General features: G+C 35.3%; 1 pseudogene; it reads right to left on the reverse strand.

Annotated features, from left to right (window-relative positions):
• Window positions 1-5,161: 5,161 nt before the first annotated feature.
• LOC111737571 lies at window positions 5,162-5,278 on the reverse strand (annotated as a pseudogene).
• Window positions 5,279-7,497: the final 2,219 nt, after the last annotated feature.

Consider the following 7,497-nt stretch of genomic DNA (forward strand, 5'->3'; position numbering starts at 1 on the left):
TGTGTGTGTGTGTGTGTGTGTGTGTGTGTGTATTTAGAGAATTATGTCTATTTCGTTTTAATCCACCATAATACTATGCCAGTAGCTAGACAATCTGTATGTATTTTGTCAGTTGATAGCAAATACAAGATGATGAAACACCTGAGAATTATATTGCATGTATAAAGGAAAGAATGAAGTGGTTCAAAGCTCAAAGGAAGATTATTTGGGTTCAAAACTCAACTCCACCAGTTGATGGCTTGCGCCTTGAGTGATGAATTGATCTCTGTGTTCAGTTGTTCCGCATGTATAATGGCATTTGATATTCCTCGGAATGCAGACAAAGCTCTGAGGACAGCTCGTAGCACATAAAAATCTCCCAAAATATTAAGTATTATATTAATTCATAAGTTGTCTTTCCCAAAAGAGATTTAAAGCAAATTAGTCAAATTCATGCATTATTTTAAGTTAGGAAAATGGAGCTAAAAAAAAGAAAAGAAAAGAAAAGAAAAAAGAAAACAGAGAAAGTAAAACGAAACCAAGGAAATAAAACACTTTCCCTAAGGTCTAGTATGCATGCTCTAAGGACCACAAATGTGCCTCCAAGAATTCCGCCAGGCAAAGTACAGAAAGTTGTCAGAGTTAGTGGGGTCCACTCTTATTGGTTTCTTTAGAGAAGTAGCTTTATTCCTGGTGCTGAGAGCTGAGTGTTTGCTGCGAGCACTCACACAGAGGGCGTTTTGAAGTGTGTTCCACTCCAACATTACAACATTTTTCTAGCAAAAACTTTAACTTTCATACAGCTCTTTCTGATAATGTCCGTTAATGTAAGCTAATGCTATAAACTTAAATCAGTAAAAATGGCTTCAAGGGGTCTCTACCAACCTGTTTAAAAATGATGTACCAACTATGAAAGTAGGAGATAGAATACAGTAGTGAGAAATGTACATAAGCCTTGCGTACAACACAATTTCCCTAAATAGAAAATAAGAAAACAAATAAATAAAATTATAACTATATATATAGTTTATGGTTTCCAGCTACTTACAAGGGAGGGAGGTTGTCTTTCACTTTTTTTATCATTAGAATTATCTCCTTTGAGGTCATGGTCAGGATGAGCAGCTACCAAATACTTTCATATCAGCCAGCTGTAGAACTAACCAGAAATTGGCATTAACACTAAGTAAAACGGGCTTGAAAACCCACGACTCCCTAGAGGCACATGTGGAATCTCAGTCAACAATGACTTGAAGTTATCCAGGCGACAGATGGCATCACTCAAAACAACCAGTTCAATCACCAACAAACGGTCAAGACTTGGAATGTCATCTAATCTTTGGATCAGCTTAGAAATCTTCCTTTGGCCAAAACAACAACAACAACAACAACAACAACAACAACAACAACAACAAACAGCTGCCTTTGGGTGATCTGAGCCTTGGAGACTTGCTTTACCATGGTTACTGACAGGTCTAATGTCACAAAGACAGCAGGACAATAGCAATGGGGATTTGGAATATGAAGTTTAGATAATAATGCCTTCATAATAATGACAATGGTATTTATAAAACCAAACACTTATAAAACAAAGTTAATTAAATTAGAAAGTACCTCAGTTTGAAAGGAATTCATATCCGTCTTTTAAAACTGTATCCCTTTTTGAATTCCTTTTATTTATAACATCATTATTATCTGAATTACTAAAGTCCAAAACTCAGGTATCATCTTGGATTCTTTCCTTTCCCTTCTTTTCATATCTGGTCAATATAAAAATAACAAAAAACAAACAAAAAAAAACCCACATGTATTTATTATTCATCCACGTTATCTCTCACATCTGTCCTCATTCTCTGTGACTTAGTTCACTGGTTTAGGTCAGGCTCTCACTTTCACCCAGATAACCTCAAGACATTTTAAATTTGTCTCTCTGCTTTCAGTCCCCTGCCATCCAACCTACCCTCCATAAATGCAACCAGTCAATTTCTTAAAACACCAGAGAGAGAGGTGGCCATTGTCAGTGTAGAGTTGTCTGCTAGCATCTCGTTGATATGAAAAGCCATGTATGGTGATGCTCTTCTCTGGCAGTGCTCTCCAAAAATCTCATTTTGCTGCTGAAATAAGAGGAAGGAGAAATCATACTTCCAAGTTACAACATTTTTGATGCGTAAGCTCAGGTTTTCACAGCTCTTCTCCACCGTCCTTTACGACTCTTCATATAGTTCACTGTCTTTGTTATGCTTGCTCCATACAAAATTGTTGCTTCTCCCGTGATTTTGCACATTTTAGAGCTCTTAGAGTATTTACTTCCTAGTAAATTTCCATTTAAGACTGCTTACATGTTTACTTTTCTGATGATTTTCAAAAAGCCTTTTGTATGTCAGGTTAGCTTTGTCCATATGGCATAACCGTGTTCCAGGCATTGTGTAAAGCAATTTAGCTGTATTACTTAATTTAGTTCTCACATAATTTTAGCAAGCAGGTATTCCTAAAATTTTTGTTTGGCAAACAGGGATAATGAAGCTCAGTTAAAGTAAATTTTCCAAGGTCATACAGTTAGTAGACGATAGAGCCACATTTGAACTTGGCAGTCAATTCTGGAGTCCAGTCTCTTAAAACAATATTGAATTCCTATCCTCTAAAATCTTATGACATTTGAGACTGATATCTAAGTAAGTGTTTGACATGTAATTATTTATTTATTGATCTGTCCATTCACATAGAAAATTTAAACCGATAGAAAAGACAAAGTATTTCTCATGTTTTATATTTGGCATCTGAAAGAATTCATGATACTTAGAATTACTGAATAATAGATTCCAGAATGTCTTCAGCCCCTTTAGAAAAACCAAGTTCCTTAAACAATGAGATAATTTTTGAGATTGACTTACATTCTTTCTTTCTTTCTTTCTTTCTTTCTTTCTTTCTTTCTTTCTTTCTTTCTTTTTTTTTTTTTTTTTTGATAGTTTGTTAATTTAGACGGTAGGGGCCTGAAGAAAAATTCTGATAGTTTGAGTTGTGAGTTTATTTAAAGTTACATGAAATCTTGTAAAACAGACCCATAGGGCCTTGGGACTAAAAGAAATATTATCTTTCCTAATGTTCTTATTTGGTACAACTCCTTCAATCAGAATTTAAAAACTCAATATAATAAGATGTAATTATGATAACATTATCTGCACTTCTTTTTGCTCTCGTGAAATTTAGTCACAACTTTAATACCTAATTTTATAGTTCTGAATGCACTGTATTAACTCTGTTATTGAATGTACAATTACAAGAAAAATTTCCAGCTCATATTATTAGCCCGATTCACATTTTTATAAAATCATGTGATGCCTCCATTTTGCAACCCACACCTCTGACTGCAAGGAAAAGTACAGAATTTGGAGTTCAAAAACCAGGGTTCGAGCCCAGGTTTTATGGTAATTATCCACATGAACTCTTTCAAATACCTTAAAACCCTAACACCTTAGCTTTCTCGAGGGAAAGACCCCATGAATATGATTGCATTGGTCGGGTCTGGCGGAATGACGATTAATTAATTGATTGACTGTCTTGGCAGTAAGTTGGGGCCAAAAGTCTCTGAGAAATCTAAAAACATGCAACAAAAATGTTGGACTTCTATAAGATGCAGGACAAATGACGAGCTGAAGGATTTTCATTTAAGAAGGAAGAGCCCAAACAATATTTCTGGATTTTGAGCAATGTGTCAGGGTCATATTCATCAATATACCTAAACTCTACAAAGTGAGTGTTTTCAAAATTTGAGTTTCTGTATTCAGTAAAGGCCATTTGTATTAAGAAGATGGAGTTTTTAGCATTACACTGGTGGGTATAAGAAAATACCTCTCCTTCTGGTTATGATGACATCACATGTAAAATTCACATTAACACATGATATTAAAATGGGGCAAAATGGCATTAGGTTATGTGACAATTTTATAATCAAAAATAAATAACATCTAACAAGTTATTGTTTACTCTTCTGTGTTCCCATTCAGAATAAGGTTGGCACAGATCCTTAGCTATCTCTTCATCATTGATTATACCTGGCAGACCGACTTTATAAATAGTATTTATTACATCCAAGGATTCTTTTGCACTTCAAATGAATGGCATTACATGTTGTGGTGCTGCCTTATGTTTAGTAGGAAATTATCTATGACATATTTGAGTATTTTTCAGAATGTGGTTTATTGAACATCTGTATCCATATCATCTGGGAAACTTGTTAAAAATACAGATTCCTGGGTCGCACACAAAATCAGAATGAAAGTCTAGCCATCTATTAAGGGATTCTCAACTAAAACCTCTACTTAATCTTCCGAACCTCTAATAATTAAAAGTTCTTTTGTAGTAGATCCTTATGCCTAGAACAATCTCCTGATTAGTATATAGTAGTTAACTCTTTGGATTTAATACAAATAGTCTCTTCTAACTATAAGACATATTGTTAAATTGTTGAGTGACTTTACAAATGGCACTTTTAAACTGACTGAAATTGATATTAAAAATCATTACTTCTCATTAAATTCTAGTAGGAGATATAGATGATAGATAGATGATGGATGGATGGATGGATGGATAGATAGATAGATAGATAGATAGATAGATAGACAGATAGATAGATAGATGATAAATAGATATCTATCATCTATCTACCTACCTACCTACCTACCTACCTATCTACCTTTTTCTCTCTCACTCGCTTTCTCTCTCTCTCATCTATCTGTCTGTCTGTCTATCTGTCTGTCTATCTATCTATCTATCTATCTATCTATCTATCTATCTATCTATCGGTCATCTACCTATCATTATCATCTTAACCTACTGAGAAATTGAGTGATGGGAAGAAAACTATCACATTGAGCAAAGGCTCTTTAGCAAACCCGAACATTAACTATCTTATTAGATTTTATTATAATGTAAAAGGAACCATTTTTTTCTGTTTTACAGATGAGGGGGAAAAACACACACACACACACACAAAAAGGTGATGTGGCTTTTCCTGGATCTGGCGGCCAGATCCAGAACTGTTTGAAGTTGAAACCCTATATTTCCACTTGATTATGCCTATAGTTTTTTTTTGTTTTTGTTTTTGTTTTAGGGGAGGCAACCCTTGGCTGACCTCACAGATTGCAAGGACCTTGTTAGCTTACAATCCCTTATTTTTTATTTTTTATGCCTACAGCACCTAGTCTTTCTAGGTGGTCTCCCATCCAAGTACTAACAAGGCCTGACCCTGCTTAGCTTCTGAGATCAGATGGAATCAGGTTTGTTCAGGGTTATGCCTCTAGTTTTTGACTGCCATTATCTTAAGGACAAGTGTAAATGACAAGCATTTTGACCTTAAAATTAACTTAATTTTTTAAGGTCAAAAAGTTAACTTAATTTTAAGGTCAGCTTATGTAAAAGAATGGCATTAGTTTATACATTTTAAAAAAATTTTAAAGACCAAAAGGTAAAAAAGGCAGCAAGCCATCGCCACCATTGCACAAGAATGGAATATGATTGTTTTGAACAATAAAAATCCAATTTCTCAAACATTATAATGTAGTAATTGTTAACCACAAAGGCGACAGTTGCTTAATAAAATTTTTCATAATATAATTGAGGAAAGCTACAGCATGAGTATAATAAAGAGAAGGAAATCTACTGGCAGTTGAGTAGCTAGTATTTTGTTTTATGTTTCCTAAAAATAGCTAGAAAATGTTGCTGATCTCCAATGGCTATTGTTATATCTAGTTCAGGATGCTTTCAAAGAATAAACAATTTTAAATCATTCGAACGTCTTTATTTAAAAAACTTCACAATTGGTGAATTTACTAAGCATATTCTAGGAAAATTCGTACCAATTTTCTTGAAATATTGCATCTGTTAGAAAATATTGCATCTGTTAACCTCCATAGTCAGTAACAGGAAACAAAAACCAAACTCCCAACTTTTGTTTATTGCAAGTCAACACAATGAACGTTAAAAATAGCCTATTCCCCAAAATGGGCCATAAAGCTGGTTCAGCTACATTAAAGGCAAATTTTCCAAAGTGTTCTCAGCACCCTCTAGGCCTAGGACATTGGTGTGAGCTGCATTGGCAGCTCAGTCTGGGGCCGCTTATACAGGTGCTGTGCAAATATAAACCCTCATTGCGCGCCTTGATAAGAGCTCATTGTCAGAGAACACAAAGACAGCAATCACTTTGAGTAGTTGATTTTCTCCTCTCGCATGTGTTTATATTTTAGAAAGACAATTTAGGTAGCTTTTGAAAAACATTCGCTAAATATTTACGCATGCAGTTTTCATACTGAGCATTTTTATAGATGGGATAGGGTAAGAAAACTGAATTTTCCTATAAGCGCCGGTCATAAAAATTAAGTACTGTTAACTGCAAGCTGTTTATTTCAGAAGCCAAGGAAAGTTTTCTATATGCCTTAAGATGGCAGTCATTTTGCAAAATATGTTTCTGTCACATGCAGATAAACTGTTATGAGAGGGTTGATGATGATATTGCGAATTAGTAAAATTGATCACAATTCACAGAGGACTTTACATACGTGAGATTGTAGTCTTTACAACTTGGTGTTGGAAAAAAATTACTGTCTACACTGTAGAACCTGAAGCTCAGAGATTAAGCAATATTCTGGAGTCACATCCCTGTGAGAGAGCTGGGATTAAAACCAAGGTCTCTGACATATAACCCTCACTCTACCCACTGTTCAATCTTGCTATGATTGTGTCACTGTCACAATATGTAAATACATGTGTGCTTGTCTGTTTTCTGGTCAAATAGTTTCACCTAAGACTTTACTAAAGCCTTAGTAAAACATAAGGAATGCTTTTGTGTGTATGTATGGTGTGTGTGTGTGTATATATCTACGTATTTTTAATTTTTAAAAAATGTGTGACACTAAGGGATACTAAGGAAAATTCAATATGGTCCCTTGCCCGTTCTAATTCCTGCTTTCCAAGAAACCCTCTGACTCAGAAATTTTATTCCCAAACATTTGCTCTGGGAAGAGATTACTCTTAGTAGAATATGTGAACTCTCTAGATGTTCAAGACTTATATTTGCATTTTTAAGTAAATAAGACTGGGAAAATTTTCTCCTCCTCCTCAATATGTTATTAAATCAGCTCAACATCAAACTAGGTTCGGTTTAAACTCCAACGTTGAATGTCAGAATCACAGAAACTGAAAGCCAGACCATGTTTCATGTTGACCTAAACTAAAACACGCGCCCAGGACGAGTTCTCCTCCATGTTACATTGGTCATGTGATGTTACAGGAGATGTGTGACCGCCATCTTTAGCATTTCCAGAAAACCAACTAAACACTGCATAGAAAATTGTCTGGAGAAGCACCGCCTCTATGATCATCACAGAAGAGCATGCGTTCCCTAGAGCTCAGCTTTTCGTCATGTTCATGGCTGGATATGTCCCCCTTCACAGTCCCCACGGGATCCTTAGAGAACAAGGATTATTCAGCTCAGCCATCACTGACAGGTGCAGAGACTGAGTGAGG

Source organism: Pteropus vampyrus, unplaced genomic scaffold, assembly GCF_000151845.1.
Source record: "Pteropus vampyrus isolate Shadow unplaced genomic scaffold, Pvam_2.0 Scaffold28, whole genome shotgun sequence".
NCBI lineage: Eukaryota > Metazoa > Chordata > Mammalia > Chiroptera > Pteropodidae > Pteropus > Pteropus vampyrus.